Raw genomic sequence first — 23,955 nt, 5'->3', positions numbered from 1 at the left:
CGTTTAAACAAACAAAGCGCAAAAAGCTTCTTCGGAAACGTCAACCTTTTCAAACTGACAAAGATTATGTGTGCCTTCTCCAACCCCTCGACCGCACCGTCGTCAAACACACAGACGCTCTGAATTGATACGTACAAATGTCGCGCTTCAAAACTGTCACCCGACACACACACACACACACACACACACACACACACACACACTTTCTTTTCCTTTAAATGAATGACTTGCATGATGAATTAATCTTTATTATTAACATGTGATCTTCAATATTTGTCTTTGTCTTTATGTAAACTTCCCACGTGACCCACAATGCCGTGCTGAGAGCGGCGCAGTCGGATTTAGCCCTCTCTTCATCTCTACCTAAACGTAAGAGTGATGCGGCGGCGCTTTATTCCTTTCCTCTGTCCAGCTCTGTACACTCTGCTCAAACAGATCAGTTTCCCCAAGTTTCAACTTTCACACTAAAGCGGCGGTCACGCTAGACTTTCAGCTTCCTTCGGAGACCGCTTCGGCAACCGGACGTGTGATCACACACGCCAACGTTAAAACATCCCATCTGTTCCTGTACGCAGCGACACCGCGATCCAGGCGACGTCTCTTTTGACGTTGATTGGATAGTCTTTTAAAGCTGTGCTGTACAGTATAAAACGGGACGGTTTATAGCGACACCGCTATAATCGGCCGCCGCTCGGTTTTCTGAAGCGGTCACGGCGTGACGTGGCGATCTTCTATTGGTCACACGTGATACTAATACGCAAAAGCCTGGACTATGGAACGCAAAGAAATGCGAAAGGTCTTCGCACGAGGCTGGCGAGTGAGGTCTCCGGCATTTGTGTGCGTATGAACGGACGTGACCGGAAGGAAAAGTGTAGTGTGTCCGCCCCTTAACATCGTCCTGTAACTCGGACAGAACTTATATCTTATAACTCAGTGTCGTGTAGCTGCATTGCATTCTGGAACTTTCAAACACAACCACTAACTTCTCCAAGGAATAGCAAAAATACAGCACCGGCCGAGAAAGTTGCACCAGAATCAGTAAAGACGTCGGAAATATTTCGACATAAACATATTTTAATGTGTTTCGGGGTGAGTTTCCTTTTAAGGGGCAGCAACTGGAGAGGAGAAAGAAAAACAAGTTTAAAAAAAAAAAAAGACAGAAAGAAAGAAAAGAGAAAAAAAAAAGGACAATGCCTGTCTCCCAGCGGTAAACAGCTCTTAATCATTGTGGCCTTGCTGCCAGGAAGGATTCATTATCACAGAGATCAGACAGAGAGAGAAACAACGAGATGGAGACGCGGGTAGACAGACAGACAGACAGACAGACAGGCAGACAGACAGGTCGGGGGGAAAAACAAGATCTAGGGAAACACAAAGATACAGAGAAAGGCAAACTGAAAGAGTGAGTGAGGGGGTGAGACAAATCTCTCACACTTTGTGGGGCCTGAGTCTACACGATACACAAGTGACAGGTCACAGCACACACACACACACACACACACACAGCGCTCTACCTTATTTATTATCAATTCATAAATATGTTATTAACAAATATCTTGTCTGATTAGTCAGTAAGCGCTTCAACGGATCTGGAGTCTATCCCGGGAATGCCGGGTGCGAGGCAGGAATACACCCTGGATTGGACGCCAGCCGGTCACATGACACACACTCATTCAAACCTTGAGGCTGTGTAGAGAGGTTTTCTTTTTTTTTTTTGCAAGAACCCTCACCTCACGGAGAGAACCCTCACGGAAATGCGGAATTCAAAAAACACCGCACGTAACCAGATATCAGACTTCATCGGACTTTCTAAATTTCTACAACTGTGTACAGAACCATGCAAAAGCTACAAGAACATACGGCATGCGGTGATATCCGGTTATAAAGAAATGCGCGTTCATAGATTTGTCACAAACATGGAGAAGATTTCCAACATGGCTGATGGCGACGACTCGACTAAAGCAGGAGCGACAAAAAATATGCAATAAAGAATAAATATCACAGGAAAATATGACAACGGTGCATCTGTTCCTGTTCACGGAGATATGAGACGTGCCAAAATACAGATTGTGTTTTAGGGGTGTATATTTATTTTTGTATAGGGTGTGTGTGTGCGTGTTTAAATTTTTTTATATTGCTGGATACAGTCATTTAAACTGTCTCATGACATTTCAGATAGTAAATGTTAAAATATACGGAACACCACACACACACACACACACACACACACACACACACACACAGGGTTCTCTGATGTGACCGCAGACAGGTAAAACGGAGCGCCACATAACGAGAGGCTCGGTGAGACCGTGGGCTGCTTTGATATTTCTCTGAAGCTCAGTAGTGCAGTTTGTGCAGCAGAGAAGAGCTGAAAGCAGCCGGAGTCTCGTCCCCACGCCGTCTATTTAAAGACCTTATTAACTCTGCATGTAAACTACAGAGCGACAGAGACACACCTCAGCTTAGTGTCTCTGCTCGCTCACATCACATCAAAGTAACGCCTAAACAATAACCACATCCCCCTCACTGTCTGTCTGTCTCTCTCTTACTGTCTCACTCTAACTTCTATTTCATCATCTGTGTCTCTGCCTGTCTGTCTATCTATTTATCTGTCTGTCTCTCACTGTCTCAGCCTGTTTTTTATTCTTTTCATCTATCCATCTATGTATCTACATTTACATTTATTCATTTAGCAGACGCTTTTATCCAAAGCGACTTACAAATGAGAAAATAAAAGTCTGTCTGTCTATTTACTGTATGTCCCTCTCTCTCTCTCTCTCTCTCTCTCTCTCTCTCTCTAGTCTCATCTACTTTATTTCTCTATCTATTTCTGTCTATCTTTCATGGTCTCACTCTGCCTTTTATTCTCATCGTCTGTCTGCCGGTCTCTCACTGCCTCGCTCTGCCATTTATTTTCATCCATCCATCTATCTATCCATCCATGCATCCATCCATCTATCTATATATCTATCTATTCATCCATCTATCCATCTATCTATCTGCCCACGTCCATCCATCCATCAATCCATCTGTCTGCCTGTCTATGCATTCATCTATCTGTCTCTCTTTCCATCTGCCTGTCTGACTATTCTCTCTGCCTGTTTTTTTATCTATCTATCTATCTATCTATCTATCTATCTTTCTGTCTGTCTATCAGTTTTTCTGTTAGTCTATCTGTCTATGCAATCATCCTCTCTGTCTATCTGTCTCACTGTCTGGCACTCTGTCTGTCTGTTTGTCTGTCTATCTATCTCTGTACCGTCTGTCTGCCTGCTTGTTTCTACATCCGTCTATTTCTCGGTCTATCTGTCTCTCAATCTCCCTTCCACTCTGTCTGTCTGCCCGTGCATCGGTCTGTCCATCTTTGTCTGCCTGTCTATCTGTCAGGTTAGCGACGCTCTAACCTGAGTCCTCTGCACACGCCGAGTCCTCTTTGTGCAGGACACCGAAACTAAAGTCGTCAGACTGTTGAAGGGGCCTAATTAGTGTTTGGGACGCATGTGTCTCGCCTTGAGAGCTCCCCCAGCGAGACACAGCTCAATCACAAAGCAGCTGCAGGTGAAGAGATGGAGAGCTTGTCAGATCTCCATGCTCTCAGTGTGAGTGTGTGTGTGTGTGAGTGTGTGTGTGAATGCTGTATGTTAATGTTAAAGACACTAAGCTTGTAGAACAGAGGCTACAGCTGCAGCTTCGCCCCGAGTCATTAATTATTATGACACATAAAGACGTGATTAATATACGAGGAATCATATATTACACCCATATATTACACGCAGATGCTGTAATGGTGTGACCCTGTGTTGCGGGGAAGCGATGCCATGCTGTGCGTCAGCGTAATCATGAAAGTGACACCAGTGTGTTGACGCACATGTGCGTCTGTGTGTAATGAGGGGACTCCGGTCGGTACGGGCCTCAGCTACAAAGGCCGCCTGCCGCTGTGAGGTGCTGTATTAAAGGGGCACAATCGTCTTTCCAGAACAGCTGTCCGGATTACTGTTTAATAATAAAGCAAAAAAAACGACACAATGCCGCAGGCCTTTTTTTTTTTAACACCCCAATCATACTCTCAAATCTCTCATGAGCCCCAGAACTCCACCCCAACCCCGGATCCGACACATACGGCCCCCGGATCTGGCCTCGCTCCCCGGAGTGAAGTGTGTTAGTTTGTGTTTGCGGAGAGGGGCGAGGGCTCCTGCCAAGCCCCTCTTCATTTGGACTCATTCATCGCAAAGAATGGAGTCGTGCTGAGACTTTCATCTGGAGAATACAAAAAGAAAAAGAAAATCAAGAAGGCGAAATCAGAGCGAGGTGGAGGATGAAAGGAAGGAGAAGGAGATTACGAGCGAGAAGGAGGGAAGGTGGCAGGGGTAAGAGATGAGGCGATGGCTGAGCGGGGATAATCCTCCGAGGTCTTCAAAGTCGAACGTGACGTGGAAAAAAAACACACGGCGCGAACAGGTGGCCAAGAAAACAGGAAATGAAATGAGGAAAAGGAAAGAAAAAAAAAAAAGAGGCGGCACAGAGGCACCAGCTTACAGATTAAAACACACGCGTGAGTCAGTCACACAGAGGCGTGTTTTAAGACTAGTGTCATTTTCTAAACATTAAAATATGCGCCAAAAAAAAAAAAAGACATCAAGATTGACTCTTACACTATGCTATCGCGATCTCCAACTCATAATCATCAAATCGTCCAATAACACACCTCTGAGCCGAGCTTATCTGAGACCCGGGCATCAGGAGTGGATATCGGCGTGAGCGGACCGAGCAGCGAGACCAGGAGGAAACGGACGTATCGTCTTGTTGTGAGAGAGGAGAAGATGCGGTTTTATCTGATTATGATGAAATCCGATATCCATCGGCGAGGCTGAGCTGCTCGAAACGAGACGGAGAGATTAAGGCCGCAAACCCGTTCCACACGCACACTTCGATTACAGTCCTCTCGCCACGGGGGTCCTGCGAGCACCAGCATGCGATATTAACAGAGCACGAGCTAGCCTTATCGCATTCTCATTAGCCACAAAGTCAGTTTAGATGTCAGATATATTATTCTTAAAACATCTTATTCAGGGGCTACAACGAAAATAATAGAGGAAAAAGTATTTGCATTGACGAGAATAAGAATTTTAAATATATTAAATATGATATAAAATGATCGTGGACGTAGTAAAATATTTCAGGGCTGCTGTTATAGGAAAATAATCAACGACTCGGGGGTGTGAAGTGGAGTTCATTTAAGCGTTTTATTCCTCTTTTACCACAGCAATTTGCCAATGTTAAACTTTGTAAAAAAAAAAAATGTTAAAATTTTTTAACTACACATCATAAGGCAATTAAAAAAAATAAATCAGAGCAGTTACATTTAATGCTGCGGAACGTCCACGAAACGTTACTTCCTGTTATCACTTAAGTTATAGCTGTTACAAACGGTCGTTCCCTCAGAAGCCTCTCTTTTTTTCCCTCTCTCGTGAAGCACAAACAAACAAATAAATAAATAAATGCCGCTTGTCAAATCACGGACAAACCACAACAGAGTTCTCTACAGGTTTTCCTGTTTACAAAGCGCTGACACTGGAGACTCCTTCCGTAAATGATAAACAGGCATCTCCTGACAGAAAAGTTCCGTTTATGTACCGTAGCACGTCCGCCTTATAAGTTACTATAGGAACGATAAATGTGCGTATTAAATACAGACCCGTGATTTTCCTCGCAGGCAGAACTACTGTCAAACTGTCAAGAAAACAAATCAGATCAACCAGATTGGAGAATTCAACAGCGCTGAGCTATTATAATAATCAAACATATACTATAGAGCGCAGCACTTGGGGGGGTGTACTGTCTTTATTGAATGTTAGAGATTAAATCCACTGTAGTTTGGTCGTCTTTAAAATACGGTATTATTCTAATGTTATTGCATGTTAACGTGTCGATGCTACGCCAACCTCATGGCAAAACGCTGCTGCCTCGTGAAAGGATCGTCGTAGGTGTCTTTCAAAATCAGTCTCCTGGAGATAATAAAGTCTCTCTCGCTCTCTCTCTCGCTCTCTCTCTCGTTCAGTTTTCACTCCATTGATGAGTCAGCCCGTCTTTTGGGAGTGCCTGATGGGTCATCACACACGAACAGTGAACAGTGTCTGAGTCACATCCTCATCCTTACACACACACACACAAACATGCTTACACACACACACACACACACACACTCACACACGTGCGCACACACACGCATTTGAGTTTGAAGTTTTCTGAACTGTCCACGGTACTGTAAACATTGTAATGTTTTATGAACACTAATTAGTTTCATATTCATGATTATAAGAGGTTTATGAACACTAATTAGCTTCATATTCATGATTATAAGAGGTTTATGAACACTAATTAGTTTCATATTCATGATTATAAGAGGTTTATGAACACTAATTAGTTTCATATTCATGATTATAAGAGGTTTATTAACACTAATTAGTTTCATATTTATGATTATAAGAGGTTTATGAACACTAATTAGTTTCATATTCATGATTATAAGAGGTTTATGAACACTAATTGATTTAATATTTATACTTAAGAGGTTTATGAACACTAATTAGTTTCATATTCATGATTATAAGAGGATTATGAACACTAATTAGTTTCATATTCATGATTATAAGAGGTTTATGAACACTAATTAGTTTCATATTCATGATTATAAGAGGTTTATTAACACTAATTAGTTTCATATTTATGATTATAAGAGGTTTATGAACACTAATTAGTTTCATATTCATGATTATAAGAGGTTTATTAACACTAATTAGTTTCATATTTATGATTATAAGAGGTTTATGAACACTAATTAGTTTCATATTCATGATTATAAGAGGTTTATGAACACTAATTGATTTAATATTTATACTTAAGAGGTTTATGAACACTAATTAGTTTCATATTTATGATTATAAGAGGTTTATGAACACTAATTGATTTAATATTTATACTTAAGAGGTTTATGAACACTAATTAGTTTCATATTTATGATTATAAGAGGTTTATGAACACTAATTGATTTAATATTTATACTTAAGAGGTTTATGAACACTAATTAGTTTCATATTTATGATTATAAGAGGTTTATGAACACTAATTGATTTAATATTTATACTTAAGAGGTTTATGAACACTAATTAGTTTCATATTTATGATTATAAGAGGTTTATGAACACTAATTAGTTTTTTAGTTTTTTTAAAGTCTTTCTGACACATGCCACCTGTTGGAATGAGGCTTTATAAATATTAGATGATATAATTCCACTCTAACATCTCGATTGTATTATGAAGGTGTTCTGGTCGTTCAGAATAATGGCTAATCTGAGAAACACACAGAACATCATATTAAAGGCACAGATGAATTTTAAAGTATATTACTAATACTACCAGACGTACTGTATAAGCACGTCTCTAATGTGTGTAACTCGAATGTTCTGTAATTGTAGGATATCACACAAGCTGAGGATTGATGGCTATGAAGATAGACGGCTTTGTGGCTCAGGGTAAATGGGATCATTGGAGGCAGCTGTCACTACCACTGGCCCAATTAAAGGGTCAAGGTCACGACTGCAGTCAAGGTCGAGCCCTTGAGCAAAGGCCAAAGGTAACAGGGCAGAGTGGAGAAGAGAGTGTAGATCAGAGGTGAAGTGACCTTGACCACCACTGACCACATGTGCCCCGTTCTAATGAGCTGGGAAAGCAGCTGAATGGCGGCCATGTTGGCTTAAAAACGGCGAGCGTGTAGAACAATAAGGCTTCGTTCACACTGGGTGTATTTTGTAAAGAAAAAGGCACTGATCGAGCGTTATGTCCTGATATGGAAAAAAACCCAAAAACGTTCACTCAATATGCGCACTGTAACCATGACAGCGCTGGTATCTGTTAGTTAGTTCTGTTGTGTCCTAGCTAGTATCAGCTAAATAGCCTGTTAAGCTCTCTGCCTAGATGAGCTTGATAATGAGTACTTCATATTCCCTCCAAAATTGTGCAATTTCCTGACAGGAAATTTAATGCATTTCAGTTCATAAAATGAAGTCATTCTGTTTTATTGTTTTAACAGGTAGCTAGCTAACATTTCATCTAGTAATGTCGCCATTTATATACGATTTTGCTGTTTTCCAAAGTGTAGCTCCAATTTCCATTTAATAACCGTGAGCCAAATACCGTGAACCTTTATTTATTCATTTGTTCTTCTATAACCTGTTGCCTTCAGCATCCTGGTCGGGGTCTTAGACGAAAACTGCGGGCTAAATGGGCATACAGCCTGGATACAAACCAAATCCTTTTGACATTAAAGCTACACCTCAGACGAATCTGCGTACTTACTTTCACAGCTGTTTAGCTTAAGCTAGGCAGCACTGTGCCTACTTAAGTTATTGTTAGCTAGCTACGCCTACAAGCTAGTCTACTGGGATAAAATGGCTGACTGCAGCTAAATACGGTCAATGTTTTGATATTGATGTTGTTTCAATATTTCCAGCACATTCTCATCTGGAAGCTGTAGATTCATACCCAAGAACTGCTGCTGCGATCATACAGACAGACAAACACTGCACTAATCAAACCGAATCGAATTGTAAGTGTTATCGCTAAATACGTATATTCGGACGTTAAAACACTACCTCCAGTTCAGCATATATTCTCACTCACTAACAAGACTCACTTTTTCATTGCCACTCTATCCTTCATACTGGTTGTTCCTCTTGCTTCCAGAGCTGAGATCTGATCGGCCAAGTGATGACAAAATCCTAAGATTGGTTAAGGAGAAAAAAAACAACAACACAGTCCTAGAGCATTACATTGCACAGTTTGGGAAATGAAGCACGAGGAGCAACAAATAAATCAAGTGATTTCGTGTGTGGAATCCACGCCAAGATACTGCACGGTAAAAATTATGCACACTGCACAGAAAGCTAACAGATAATGAAGCCTTGTGTCTGTTTTTTTTTCCCCTCCAACCCATTGCCACCATTCAGCATTGATGTGTAGCAAATGACACATTTCATACCGCACTCCAATTAGAGGCAACTAGGCCTGCAAGCCGCGTTTTAAAAAGCTGCAAAAGAGGAAAAAAAAAACATTCTGTGTACGTGAGAGGATTACAAAATATGTGCGTGCTCTCGCTCTCTCTCTCTCTCTCTCTCTCTCTCTCTCTCGCTCGTGTTTTTCCACTGGTGCTAATCGAATGCAGCAGTGTCCTGTTAAGCCCTCGGTAATGATCCTATTTACACTTGTTGCCAGATTAATCAACTTTTAGCTCTGTAGCTGTGGGCTGTGGGATTGAAAGATGCGGGCAACAGGGCTAGCGTGCAACTTAACACCGGCTAAATGCTGAAATTTGTGGTTGTGTCCTTGTTATGACCAATGTTGAGCCAATTTTTCAAACTGAATACGGAGCGTCATCCATCCAGAACGTTCCATATTAAAGCGAACATTATTTAAATGCAAGCGTTAACTTTCTTTTATTGCTAGCCAAGTTAGCACTTTTGAGTCAAGTTATTTTTCAATAGTTTTGGCCAAAGTACTTTTCTCTCGCTCAGTGTTAATAGCTCGAAATAGAGTGCGCCTTCGGGGCCATCATCCCTTGAAATAAAACCACATTTGTCCGTTCTTTCTGGATGCCCCGCTTGATGGGACTGTAGGCGCAAAGACGAGCTGAGACAATCACACAGCTTCCTCTTTTCCTCTTCGCGTCCCCTCATCCGAGTCCATCCTTCTGATTAAAGCTTAAAGGGATGCCTCTTACACACACATATATATGGGTGTGTGATTGTTTCTGAGTCTTCCTGTATCCCTGATTGGCTTTCAATCATTCAACTTTACAGCTTATCTGGGGTCATTCCACACAAATTTATTTAGTCTTAGTCCTAGTCTTGGGGCAAGACACAGTCTCTAAAATAAAGACAATAAAGATCTTTAGACATGTGTGCGGAGTTTGCATGTTCTCCCTGTGATACGTGGGTTTCCTCCCCCAGTCCAAAGACATGCATGGTAGGATGACTGGCGTGTCCAAAGTGTCCGTAGTGTATGAATGGGTTTGTGAGTGTGTATGTGATTGAGCCCTGTGATGGATTGGCACCGTGTCCAGGATGTACCCCGCCTTGTGCCCTAGGCTCCAGGTTCCCCGTGACCCTGAAGGAAGGATAAGCGGTATAGAAGATGGATGGATGGAGTTTGTTTTATGTATTTGGTTGTTTGTTTATTTGTTTATTTGCCTAAGGTGCGTAGGCAACCTACTGCTATTCTTTGTTTTCCTTATTGTTTTTCTTCTTCATCTTCTTCTGGTTAGAGCGTCTATGGCAGCCCGTAGAACTGTCTGGTAAAAAGTTGTGAAATTTGGTACACTGATTGGGGAGGAACATTTGGGTCACATGCTGCCAACGTGCTAGCTCCACCATCGGGTCAAATTTGGGCCTGATTTGGAAGTGTGTGTCCAAACTCAAAGTCAATTTCCAGCTAATTAGAATTTCTGCCATCTTGGATTTTGTCCAAAATATTTCTCCTACAAATTTTGTACAATCATTACCAAATTTGGCACACGTCCTCTTCAGAGCGAGCCCCACAGAAGTTTTCAAATTTTTAATACTCCAAACAGTTTGCCCGTAAAGGGCCAATGAATCCGACAGCAAAGTTTCCAAACAGGATGTGAGGCTGTATCTCAGCAACAACTTTACGCACTGACCCAAAATTTGGTAGGCAACTTCAGGACCATGACCTGAGGCTATGCAACAAATTTCGTAAGAGTGCCGCAAGGAACTCTGATATTCTAATCCATTCTCCTAAAACAGACTGGGAAATGTGATAAACTACAAATCATTCCTGAATCCCTTAGCCTATAGTTATGGCTCTGCTTTCCTGTGATTGCTTATGCAACAATTGTAGCACTGTGAATCTGTGAATGTGCGGCTCTCCGAGTCTGGGTGCTTGGCCCCCGAAAATGCTTTAATTATCATTATTGTTGTTTTTGGTTCTTGGCTGACAGGAGTGAAACCCCACCTGGTCTTCTCCTGTTGTAGCCCATCTGCCCACTACTTTAGCGATCTTTGTAAGTATAAATCCCAGGAGATCGTAACTTTCAGAACTACTCAAACCAAAGAATGGGATGTTTTAGACCAATGTCCTTCCTCAGCCTTTCAAGCCAACTGCTTCTGAAGCTGGAGAACCAGTCACAAACAAATTGCTCTCACCGGCTACAACATCAGAAGCATGTTTGCTTCTACAGCTGATCAAGGAGATTCATTCCTGTTTCTCTGGAAACTCTGTGTACCTTGCTTAACTACATGTCAACAATGACAACTTCATTGTCGATGTCATTTTGTTGATGAAATTAACACTCATCCTTAGTTCCTTAGTGATGATCATAGTGCGAGCTGGAAAAGAAACACACTGGGCAACAATAAACCTCAGCCTCAATAAATCTCATGTGGGCCTCCATATCACTTTCTGTATGTAGATCTTTATGTGGTCCATAGGAAATGTAATTTCTTTAATAAAAGCATATGCAGTGTGTGTGATTCAGATTTAGATAAGATCCATGTTAATAATCCCAGTTATGACCGTGTTCCTCATGACTGGCTATGATATTAAGAAATAACGTCCTGATTTAGCACCACTGTAAAATGTGTGTGCGTGTGTGTGTTGTAAAGGAAGTATAGTATTATAAAGTAGGGGCACTTGTGTAGGTGTAGTAGATTGGATTGGTTTGTAATACCCCTAATGGAATGGATGGGAAGGTCACACAGCCAGTCACCTTTAAAGGGCTCGAAAAAGACGAGGGAATCAATATTCTCAGGCAGGTGAGAGAGGAGAAATAGCTCAGGAGAAATAAAGAGTGAAAACAGCATCTCAATATATATAACAGTGGCAAGTCACCTTTTCAACCCATATATCAACCTTTCAGCCGGCCACTCAGCTCACCAACATCCTGGATATATAGCAGTGCTGAAATGTAGCTACATAAACATACACACACACACACACACACACACACATGCACAAATGCACGCACGCACACAGTACCACGGTGCTGAAATACCGGAGTACTATTGGATGTCTGTCTATTTTTCAAGGATGCTTCATTATCTTCCAGCGCATTTAAAAAGCACTTTACGTGTGAGTGTGTAGATTGAGGTTGAGAGAAAGAGTGAGAGTCAGACACGCACTCACACTCCAAAACGCCTATTCGTTATCTTAGGGCCGATCCGGGGAAAAACAGCAAACCCCAGTGAAATATATCTGTTTCGATCGATCGTGGCCCGCAGAAGGTGTGGAAACAGATGCTTGAGCAACTGAAACACACTGGATAACCTTTCATAAATACACAGCCATTTTTTCCCCTTCCTGTATTACGTTTCTGCCTCGCATCGTCCTCCAGATACTGAATGGAGTACTGAAAGAAAAAAGAAAAAAAAACGGCAAAAGGAACTGTAGGAGTGTGGCATGTTTCTTATCGGAGAACAGGGTTCTCCACTTCCGTTTTTAATCTGCAGGGGTTAATGGTGTTATACAATATCGTTTATATATAGTACGCAACAGATTTAAAAACACAGGAACACTTGAAAACCTTCACAACTGCAAACTATCCCAAACTGTAAGGAATAAAACAGTCCATGTCGTGCTGTTGTATAAAATTAATCAACAACCAGTGATTATTTTCCAATAACTGCATGTTTATACCTTTAAAACCATAGAAACTTGCCAATGATTACATTGCACTGTGGAGTAATGGTTAGCGCTGTTGCCTCACTCCTCTGTGGGTTGGGGGTTTGAATCCCGCCTCCGCCCTGTGTGTGCGGAGTTCGCATGTTCTCCCCCATGCTTCATGGCTTTTATCCCCTTGTCCCAAGACATTCACTGTATGCTGATTGGCATTACTAAATTGTCCATAGTGTGTGAATGGGTTTTGCACCCCTGAGATCCCTGGGATAGGCTCCAGACTCCTCTACGACCCTGTGTAGGATAAGTGGTATGGGAAATGGATGGATCATGGAAAGCGTAGTTGGGCATAACTTAAAGTTATAGCTTTACCATTGACACCGGAGACTCCTTCCATAAAACCTACAAAAAAACCGCACATTTTTTATCAGTTTATGTGGAGCATTCACCATGCAAGACCCTGGGTAAGATGTTACCACAAAAACTATAATATTAGATAGTGTGCATTGATATACAGTAAAACCTGTGATTTGCCTTATAGACTGAAGTCCCGTCAGAGCTGCTGTTATAGAAAATGAATCACCAGCTTTAAACCAATCAGAATGGAGAATTGTATAGTGCTGTGGTATAAATTATATTAATCAGCAGAAAGAGCATTATCCCAATAACCAGTGACTCTGTTAACTCACTGGTACATGGATTCTTCTTGGAACGCTGGTGGAAATGGTTTATTTATTTATTTATATTTTTTTAATAAACAATTCAACCACTATGTCCTTTTGCAGCAATTGGCAAGGAGAATTTCGGTTTCCTAATAAAAAAGAGCCCCACTGCTCAGACCACAGTGTGTTGAAACTCATTAAAACTCTCCAGATTTCACAGCAATGCTGCAAATCTCTCCAGGGAGAGGGCCACAGCTGCCCCCCTTTTTGACTTTGAAACTCAAAAGTTTCCAGCATCCCAACTGGATGGTTTGCCCGTCTAACCAGAAATGGTTACACCAAAAAAAAAAAAAAAAAAAAAACCCACATCATGTCACTGTTTTTCTCCGGATCATCGTAATTCCACTCTTTGCACCCGGATCAATTATGCATGTGCTCCAGTGATAGGAGGAAATGATGTGGAGCTGGAAGAGGTGAGGGGCAGGAGAGAGAGAAAAGGAAGCTGGGAGTCTGCCAGAGAGTGAAGAGCACTTTACTAAAACAATAAGAGCAGCCGTTAACCCCGCTGCCCCAGGCCACGTGAAACAGAGGGCGATATTAATTAATGTGCCAACAGGAAGCAGTTGTGGAGAGGAGCCCGTGGCTGATAGAGGAGCACAAATCGGTGTTGAGTGCTTACTGAAGTGGATGTTGGTTTAAGGTTAAATATGTCCTCAGGGGCGCCGTAACGGGTGGGGGGGGTGTTTGGATGATCCTAAGGGCCCTGGTCTTACAGGGGGCCCAGCAGAACCCCATACTTTCCTGAATGATTTTGGTATTTTAATGGGCTCTTTGCACGATAATCTATTAAGAAGCATGCTATAATGAATGCCCTCAGACTGTGCTAAGTGCATGTGTGTGTCCCCTTAAGATGTTCGCGGATCATTCAGAAACGCGGCACTTCACAGCTGCGAGTCGTTACACGCATCAGGTAGATGGCAAGAGATGGTGCAGACAAAACCGGGATACCAAAAGAGGAGAGAAAAACATGAAAAAGAGGAGAGAGCAAGACTCGGAAGACAACTAGTCACCCAGTTTTTCAAAAATGAAGGTGATTTATGTTCCCTGTTTTGTGTTATGATTCTGAAGCTAGCCCGTGTGAAGCTGTTATAATTAACATCAAATAGAAATTCAGAAATCAGTTACTCCCCCACGATGTTCATCCTCGGAAGTTGGAACACAATATTTCCAAGAATGTATCATTTTCCACGCAATCGAGCAAAAGTAACGGAGCATCGAGCTTCAAAAAAGATGGAAAAGCACCCAGCGACGATAAAATTAGTCCAGTGTTGTATATATTCAAGATTTCCGAAGCCTTGCAACAGCTTTCTGTGAGGAATCGATAGGGATTGAACGTAATCATATAAATCTGCTTTAATTGTCCCGAGTGAGTTTATGAAAGAAGTGTTGTAATGATGTCTGATTCGTGAATGAATCGTTTGTTTGAGTCGGTTCATTTCAATGAACTGGAGAAACCTGTTGATAAGAAACAGTCTGAATGATTCATTCACGAATAGAACCGAATTGATTCTCAAGTTCAATTCACTGATTCAACGATCCTGTCGCTGTTTTAACTAATTTACACATTTCTTTCTGGAGCTGCTGGTGTGTGCAACGTATTATTCACTCAGTAAATAGTAATAATAATAATAATAATAATAATAATAATAATAATAATAATAATATTCATTGCTCTTGGTAATTGGGGAATAAGAAAATACAAGTTGACAGCTTATAAAGACATCCAGACAGAGTTTCTATAGTGTCTGTGTATGAGAGAGAGAGTACAATGGTGTTAATTACTTGTACTGTATGTATAGTTATTTGTATATAGTTATAAATGGATCATTTCAGTTCATTTAATAAACTGTTCAAATTTAGTTCTTTATAGTCTCTTATTGAATATGCAATAATTGTTATGCTTATTGATAATTATTGTTTTTACACGTGGCAATAAGAAAAGATAATAATGGGGGTGGGGGCTTGGGGCCCAGAGTACAAATTAGCCAGGGGGCCCAGACACCCTAGCGGCGCCCCTGTGTGTCCTGATGGCAATGAGAATTATTTTGGGGTAAAAGGATTAAGGTTTTGGAGAGGGAAAATGAAGGAAAGGCTAAGGAGCTGGTTCGTGTAAGTCGTTTCAGACGGCCGTTTTTCAGAACCAATTTAACTTCAAAAAGCATGAATAGACCCCCGAGCTGGAACTAGCACTGATTCCGAAATCCTAAAATGCCTGACGCATTGTTATTGAGTGTTTTTCGAGGGTTATGTTTCCTCCAAATGTTTCGTTTGCATATGTATGAAGAAAAAAAAAAAAGTTTTACTACTCACAGCTCCAGAGGGCTCCATCTGTTTTTACTGAGACGGAATACAGACTAAATGATCCAGTCACTTCACATCTTTCTCACACAAACACACGCTCATGTTCACCATCGTTCTCTTGCTAATGCTGTCCTGCGTTATTATGCTCTCTTGTTTAACAGCTCTTAACCATATAGCAGTTTACATCATTTATGAAAAAATGATGTGTATAATAAGCAGAACCTGCACCAGTACCAATCATCTGCTAATGTATAAGTCATGATGCTTGTACAAATGCTTGTTGATTTCAGAATTAGGAGTCTACACCTGGTCTGAATTTGAGGAAACCAGCCCAATAGAGAGTGGCTGAAGTGTTTTGGTTGGTGGTGTCATCTTCCCTTGTGGACGTCACGCATGGTCCAGCTCAGTCTTTCATGCTTCTTCCAAACAACATCAAGAGTGTGTTCAGTCCCAAGAACCGAGCATTAACCACCAAGACAAGTCCATTTACCTGACATTTCACAGTTTCAAACTAAACCTGCAGTTTAGTCCCATATGGTCTAGTGGTCAGGATTCTTGGTTTTCACCCAAGCGGCCTGGGTTCGACTCCCAGTATGGGAACGGTAATTTTGCTTGTATTTTCTCATTCGTAAGTCGCCTTGGATAAAAGCGTCTGCTAAATGAATAAATGTAAATGTAAACTCCAGTGACTATTAGCTTTGCTCTGAGAAGCTTGTTGTACTGAAGTTGTTTTCTTCTTGGAAACCAGTGTTTCGAAGAAACAAAAGAGCATATATAAGGACGTGTTGGAAGCCAATTAGATCAAAACCTTAAGGATTCTGAATGTTGTGGCCAGAAAAATGTATGATGGACATCAGACACTCTGAGCCATGGGATAAGGCTGCTTGAGGCTTGACCTCTACAACTCACTCCTGGCTGATCTTCCTTCATGTGACACTAATTCCTAATGACTTATCCATAGTGCAGCAGCCCGATCTTCCCAGAGGCAATTCTGGAGACTTGCTGAGGCCCTGGGCAAAAGCAAACACAAAAGGCTCTTTTGACCCCCCCCCCATGACATTACATAGTCTCTAAAACATCGCGGGGCAGCAGGTCCAGCAGGGGACCCCAAACTTCCCTTTCCTGATCCACATTAACCAGCTCTGACTGGGGGATCCCGAGGTGTTCCCAGGCCAGTGTGGAGATAAAATCTCTCCACCTAGTCATGGGTCTTCCCCGAGGTTCCTCCCAGCTGGACGCACCTGGAACACCTCCCTAGGGAGTCGCCCAGGGGTCATCCTTACCAGGTGCCCGAACCACCTCAACTGGCTCCTTTCAACGCAAAGGAGCAGCGGCTCTACTCTGAGTTCCTCTCGGATAGCTGAGCTTCTCACCCCATCTCTAAGGGAGAACCCAACCACCCTCCTGAGAAAACCCATTTCGGCTGCTTGTACCCGCGATCTAGTTCTTTCGGTCACTACCCAGCCTTCATTCGCATAGGTGAGGGTAGGAACGAAAATTGCCCGGTAGATCGAGAGCTTTGCCTTCTGGCTCAACTTTCTTTTCGTCACAACGGTGCAGTAAAGCAACTGCAATGGATAAGCGGTTGAGGATAAGGATGAGGATGCGGATGAGTCTCTAAAACATCACCTTTAGCATTTACAGTACCTTCATGCTGAGATGCTCCTGCCTGTTGCCTACCTGAGGGATGAGTTGGGTTTTTGGGAGGTCCTGCATTTCCTCCATCGAATCCAGAGTACCAGGCAAGGTCCTCTAGTACCTTACATAGTTACTGTACATCACCCCTTTCACTCCACTGCTATGTTCCCTCTCTGCAGACATTAGATTTAAAACCCTGTTCCTTGACCAACAGGCCACTAATAAAACACGCCTTCTTTGTCAAATCCTGAGCTACACCTCAAGTACAGATCAGCTTGGAGCCATCATCCTTCGCGCCAAGTCACAAGGGACGCAGTTAAGCATCATGACTTGTCTCTGTACCATCTCCCTGGTGGTCGAATTAACTTACCCTAGCTGTCCAAACACCTGAATCCCTCAGAGTGCTTAATCACAGACAGAAAACCCACCTCTTGACTAAGCCCCTGAGGAAACACTATGTACCTGCCCTACCTTATCCTGCTGGTATCTCTAGACTTGGAACACTAGCATTGGTTACGTTTTCCAACCAGACAACCATGAACTACTAGAAGTCTGCCTGCCCAATAAAACTGTACTTAGTGAACTAACAACTGCAATCAAGAGGGTTAGGGTTAGACAATGAGACACCCATCAGCCGGCCTTGCTTCAAATCACAGGCTGAAACAAAAACAGTGGTAACAACGGAACACAAACTATTTCGAGCCAAATCAAGCCAAATGGCTATGGTCACTCTTCAATGCCTCCATTAAACCGAGAGTACGTGAACGAGTGAGAAAGAAGGAAGGAATAAAAGCAGGCATCCCTCTAACCAGCAAACAGGGTGCTTGCAGGTTGATGGCGCAAGCTCTAGAACATGCCTAACTTCCTCATAGGCAAAATTGGAATACGCACATGCTAAATCACCACTGTATTAAAAAAAAATGACTTTCCGTGACCTGATAACTTCACTCAATGAAGAACGCACACATCATGATGTCCTTGAAACTCACTTTTCTGGGATGCCGAGGCAATTCAGAGCAAATGCATCTTCACAATCTTCATTCATGACAGCTCGATTTGCAGTCCTTAACCAAAAGAGGCATTTCTTCAAGAATTTAAATGGCATATATGACCCAGAACCGTAGCTGGTATCTCAGTTTGAAGGACCTGTTCTTCCTAGATATGACAGGCTGAGGGTTAGAGTTAGAGTTATGCAGCGGTATGTGCTGTCAAATCTTTCAGCACTTTTTCATTGCATCTCTTTCCCTCATCTTCCTGAGAGGCATCAATAAGCAGCATCAACAGCCCCTCTGTGGCCATGAAGCGCACCTAAACTCCTCTGACAACTACTTCTCAGAGTTTTCGCTTCGATTTATCAGCCGAGAGCCGGCGCTAGAAAGGGCAGCACATCTTATTTCTAGTCTCGGGAGACCTCTGTGTCAGAGAGAGAGAGAGAGAGAGACAAGGAAAAGGGGCGAGTAGAAAGATTTTCAACTCAATACTTTCTTTTCTTCATACTTGCTTTTGAACAAATCAAACAGGCTTTATTGCTGAATGGCAGCTACGTCAAAGTTTATTAGTGATCCAATTTAGACTTCGACACACAACAGAGTTGTTGAATTCTTGAATCTAATTGGTCAGAAGGTATTCATTCATTTTCAATAACAGCAGCTCTGACTGCTCTTAAAGTAGCAACATTACCAGGTTTATATGAATGGAATCTTTCTAATACGTTATCGCTTCTATAGTAACACTGCAAGTTTTCTGTAAAGAGATAATTACGTGGTGTTTTTGGAAGGAGTCTCCAGTGTCAAGAGCTTTGAAACACCCTGAGGTAAAATGCTAAGTTGGAATTTTCCGGCATCTTCCGGACAGAGGAGGTTACACTCTATGGTTTCTCAGTAACATGTGAGGGAACGACTGTTTATAGATATATCATGGATAAATGGATAACAGGAACTTGGTTCATATGGACAGATTTAAAAGAAAAAATAATGAAATAGATAAAAAAGTGTAATTGCTGGACAGATGCTGCGCTATAAGACGTATAAAACACAAGGGACGTGCTGTTATTGGAAAATGATTAGATCTGGCATGGCAGCAGTAACTGCGTCATCACACCACCCACTCATTGATTATTTTCCTATAATAGCACATCTCAAAGCGTTTTCTTCCTTTGGTGCTTGGTTGTTTTTTTTTCCGTATTCGGCTGTACTGTAGTATGATAAGTGTCCTATATTTGAGCTGTCTGCTTCTATACTATGGTGGTTTGTTCATTTCCTTGTTTCGCTAGAGTCTATTTGTGACTAATAAACATTCGTATTGACACATTTTATAGAATTTAGGTTTTTAATCTACAGTACAGCGAGAAAATACTTCTTTTGTGTTGATTACCAATAATAAAGTGAGAAAGTGCAATGAAACCTGCCCTGCTCTTTAAAAACTGATTTCAGTATTGAGAAAAACGATCGTGATTAGTATTTTAGCCGTTATCGTTTAGGCCTAGTCACAACACAGACATGCAGCAGCAGCAGCATCAGTCTGCTACACATTACAGAAAGACAGACTCGCACTTAAGTAAAGCAGGCCGCTGACTCTAATGAACAGCCTGTCATATGTATCAGCGCGCTACAACAAGCGAAAGCATTTCTCTCACACCTCTATAATTACTATTCTGTGTGCATAGTGAAAAGAAAACCATAATCCTTTTGAGAAAGACGGCGTGGATGAGATTTTAATACTAATAAAAAAAAAGTCCACTTAAGGCCTGAGCTCGGGAGGAGCTGTGGACTGAGGAAGAGAGAGAAAGACGACACGATCATTTCGGCAAGCTGCAGCGTTAGCACGCTTAAGGCGAGAAGGACTCGAGCAAAAATCTATCCATCGATGCGTCGTAATGCTCTCGTTATGGATTCTGCATCAGCGCACGATGATGTCATTAATCGTACTTTAAAACAGGACGAAATGCACAAACGGGGCAAAAGTTAGAGCTGACAGATTCTTTTCACAGAGAACATATTTAAGATTATTGACATACTATTGAGGCGTACGGTGGCTTAGTGGTTAGCATGTTCGCATCACACCTCCAGGGTCGGGGGTTCGATTCCCACCGTGGCCCTGTGTGTGTGGAGTTTGCATGTTCTCCCCGTGCTGCGGGGGTTTCCTCCAGGTACTCCGGTTTCCTCCCCTAGTCCAAAGACATGCATGGTAGGCTGATTGGCATGTCTAAAATGTCTATAGTGTATGAATGGGTGTGTGAATGTGTGTGTGATTGTGCCCTGCGATGGACTGGCACCCTGTCCATGGTGTACCCCGCCTTGTGCCCCATGCTCCCTGGGATAGGCTCCAGGTTTCCCCGTGACCTTGGAAAGGATTAAGTAGTATAGAAGATGGATGGATGGGCATATTATTGAGTCTAGAATTTTATATCCTGAGAGATAGGATGAACATTAGCAGTAGAAGCAGAAGCGCTATGAAGACGATGTATTCGTATCACATAAAAGCAACCAAAAATATTAACATCGTCGCAACATCGTGATTTTGCTACAAATGATTGTTTCTGACTCACTTTCTAATTCACGCGTAAGAAAACGGTACTATTGCTGATATTTAAATTGCTTTAACATTTTAGACTAAATCCCAAATTGTGTCATCTTTACTATATATGCGCACTACTGTACATAGGGTATAAGATAGTGGTGTTATAGGATCTACTTTACTGCATGTAGTGTCCCGTTTGCCTAAATTCAGCAATAGAAAGCTGTGATTCTGATAAGCGCCTAATTCATTTTCAGCTGAATAACTCACTTTTATAGGAAACGGACTGTACTGGTTCACTTTTTTGATTTTAATAAGTAATAATTAGTAATTAGATTGATTTGACACATAAGTGAGCCATTTAGCTAAAAGAAGAAGAAATCTGTCTCTATAGATTAGATGTGGATGTTTTTGCATTTCAATATGATAATTCAGTATGATAGCCAGCTATTATGGTAGAAAAAACCTCCCCATAATAACGGCAAAAGGAATTAAAATCCGAGATGCATCAGGATGCATAAAGAATCAATTTACGATTGTGTCATGGCACATTGAATCAACACTTGAAATTGAATCAAATCAAATCCTAAGATCCACTGGGATTCCAACAGCCACAGGACTATAGCCCCGCCCCCTTCCTGAAACGCTCAAATCCTCATTTATCTTCCTCACATTGTGTAACAAAATGCACACACACACACACACCTTTACCAGGCTACTCCCCAGGCATTACTGTCTGGAGAACAGAGCGAGTGACCCAATTGTAAGGAAGCCCATTTTCTAGCTCCTGCCGCAGCGCTGCTCAGGTCCTCCCCAGAGACACGAGCGAGCGCCGTGATTGGCCGAGAGAGACTCACCTGCAGTGTGTCCTCTACTGTTACACTAACATCTGTCGACTGAGGCACATAAATCAGAGAGAGGCACCGAGAGGTTTCTAAAAGTGTTCTTGCAATTCAAAAACTTGACATATCCAAGGAACAAAAGACCTTACATACTGTACTTTCGAGTCAGTATTGGCACCCTTCAAGAGAATGGGGAAAATTATTAAAAATAAAAATGACTATATTCCTTGGAGAAAAAAAAGCGGATAGTTAACAGTTTCATGGAAACTTCATGAAACCCTCTCTGATAGAGAAACATTTTGCTACCGAGTTCTATATAGAACCTGTCTAGGTTCTCTCAGAGAGACAAACCAAAGAAGCTTCCATTTGAAGCTTTTATAAACTTCCCTTTGACGCAAATATTTCTCACAGGACTTTATGTAGAGGATAAAAAATATTTAGAAAATTGCTCGCAGTCTTCACGAACACTGTTGTTGCCGTCAACCATTTCCTATTTCCACTGGGGTATAAAAACAAGGTTGCACACCTGTAAAATCTCTTGGTCACGCATCACCCTGGAGCTTTGAAGACAAAGCAGACAGATGGCTGATGATTTGCACAGTTCAGGAAATCGATATAAAAATGAATAAATAATTACAAACAAGAAAATGTTTATGGGGTGCCAATAATTTTGTAAACAGTGATTTACAAAGGGAAAATGCATTACTTTTGCAAGAAAACTGTTTGTGTAATATATATATATATATATATATATATATATATATATATATGAAAGTATATTTTCATACACAGAAAAAAAATTAAATCAAATTAAACGTGCTCATTTTAATCAAGGGCGCCATTACGTTTGAAATAGACTGAGACGAGTGAAAATCAGTATGTCGTACACACGGGTGAGTGTTTGTAAGAAAGGGAAAGGCTGAAAGAGAGCAAAATAGAAAGAAACGCAACCTGTACCCTGTCACAGGTTTTTATCGCCTGTTTACTTTACAATGTTTCATATAAAGCAAGCGAATTATCTCGGCTCTGGTAATCCATCCATGCCAAGCGTTGTGTCTGATGCTAATCCTCAAGATCTGCCATGAAAACAAAAACAAACACACACACACACACACAGTCACAGAAATCTAGTCTGTCATCGTCACCGAGATTGGCACGGAGACTAATTAAAACAACGGCAGGTTCGCAGTCACCCGACGCACGCCAGCAACCTTTTTCGCCACACTACTCCATTAAAAACCATCAACTTTGCTTTTAATTAAATGTTTCGGAGAGAACGTTCACAGTCTGCTACACAGAGTAATTAGCGGAGAGTCAAGCAGCCCTTGTCAGGCTGAGGAGTGCAAAGTAGCACCGGGGATGATTCCTATCTCACGCCTCACACGTCACAATTCGGAGCTCGACGAAAAGCTTAATGCGAGAATTAAGGATAAATTAGTTCCAAAACTCTCCACGTTCCGTGCTTATCTGATACGATCGTTTATTTATATCAGGGGTCCCCGGACTTACTTGTCAAACTAAATTACTGCCCAAAAAAATCAAACAAGCAAAATTGTTATTTAACGTTAGCCTGATTACATTCCCAAGCCTCATTTCCCAACCCCGCCTGAAACCCCGCCCACAAGGTTTTACACAGGCTAACATTAAGTAACAATTTTGCTTGTCGAAAAGTTTTACTCATCAGCTTTCGCTGGTATTTTATGCAACCTTGAACCTTAAAACATTCACCCAAATTTGCCTTGGGTCCAGGTTTTGCTTCCTTTTTAAGAGAGAAAGCAGGCTTCATACTTCGGGGAGGGGTTTGGACTCGTCGCGGTTCGTTTTACGTCAATCCAAATACTAAATATTCCTTACAAAACATTTACCCGATACGCATGTTTTCTTGTCTGACTCGTGCTTGGAAATTCCTCCTTTTGTGATTTTCTTCCCCTGACAAAATACCTGGGATGATTTTAAACCGTTCTAAAGATGTAAATGATCGCTAACTCCTTCACGAAGAGCTAGCGATCACTGCGATAATCAGCAATCATTATAATTAGGTTATTAAACAATAGATAAACAGCAAGTATAATGCTAACTTTGTCTGATTTGGAATGTTAGGGATGATTGCTTAGCGAACTAGCTTGTCGTACAGCTGACTGCTTAGCAAACTAGCTAGTCATACAGCTGACTGTTTAGTAAATTAGCCTTTCGCACAGCTGACTGCTTAGCAAATTAGCTAGTCAAACAGTTGACTGCTTAGCAAATTAGCT

General features: G+C 41.6%; 1 protein-coding gene and 1 non-coding gene across 3 annotated transcripts in view; one reads left to right on the top strand and one right to left on the bottom strand.

Moving 5' to 3' along the window:
* Window positions 1-23,955, bottom strand: part of plxna4 (plexin A4) — a 346,384-nt gene that overhangs the window by 252,297 nt on the left and 70,132 nt on the right. The window lies entirely within an intron of this gene.
* Window positions 16,236-16,307, top strand: trnae-uuc (transfer RNA glutamic acid (anticodon UUC)). Its single transcript has one exon. It is a non-coding gene; the product is annotated as a tRNA-Glu (tRNA).

The sequence above is a fragment of the Ictalurus punctatus genome, chromosome 19, assembly GCF_001660625.3.
Source record: "Ictalurus punctatus breed USDA103 chromosome 19, Coco_2.0, whole genome shotgun sequence".
NCBI lineage: Eukaryota > Metazoa > Chordata > Actinopteri > Siluriformes > Ictaluridae > Ictalurus > Ictalurus punctatus.
Note: the sequence above shows the minus strand (reverse complement) of the source record. Positions and strands in the feature narration are given on the sequence as shown.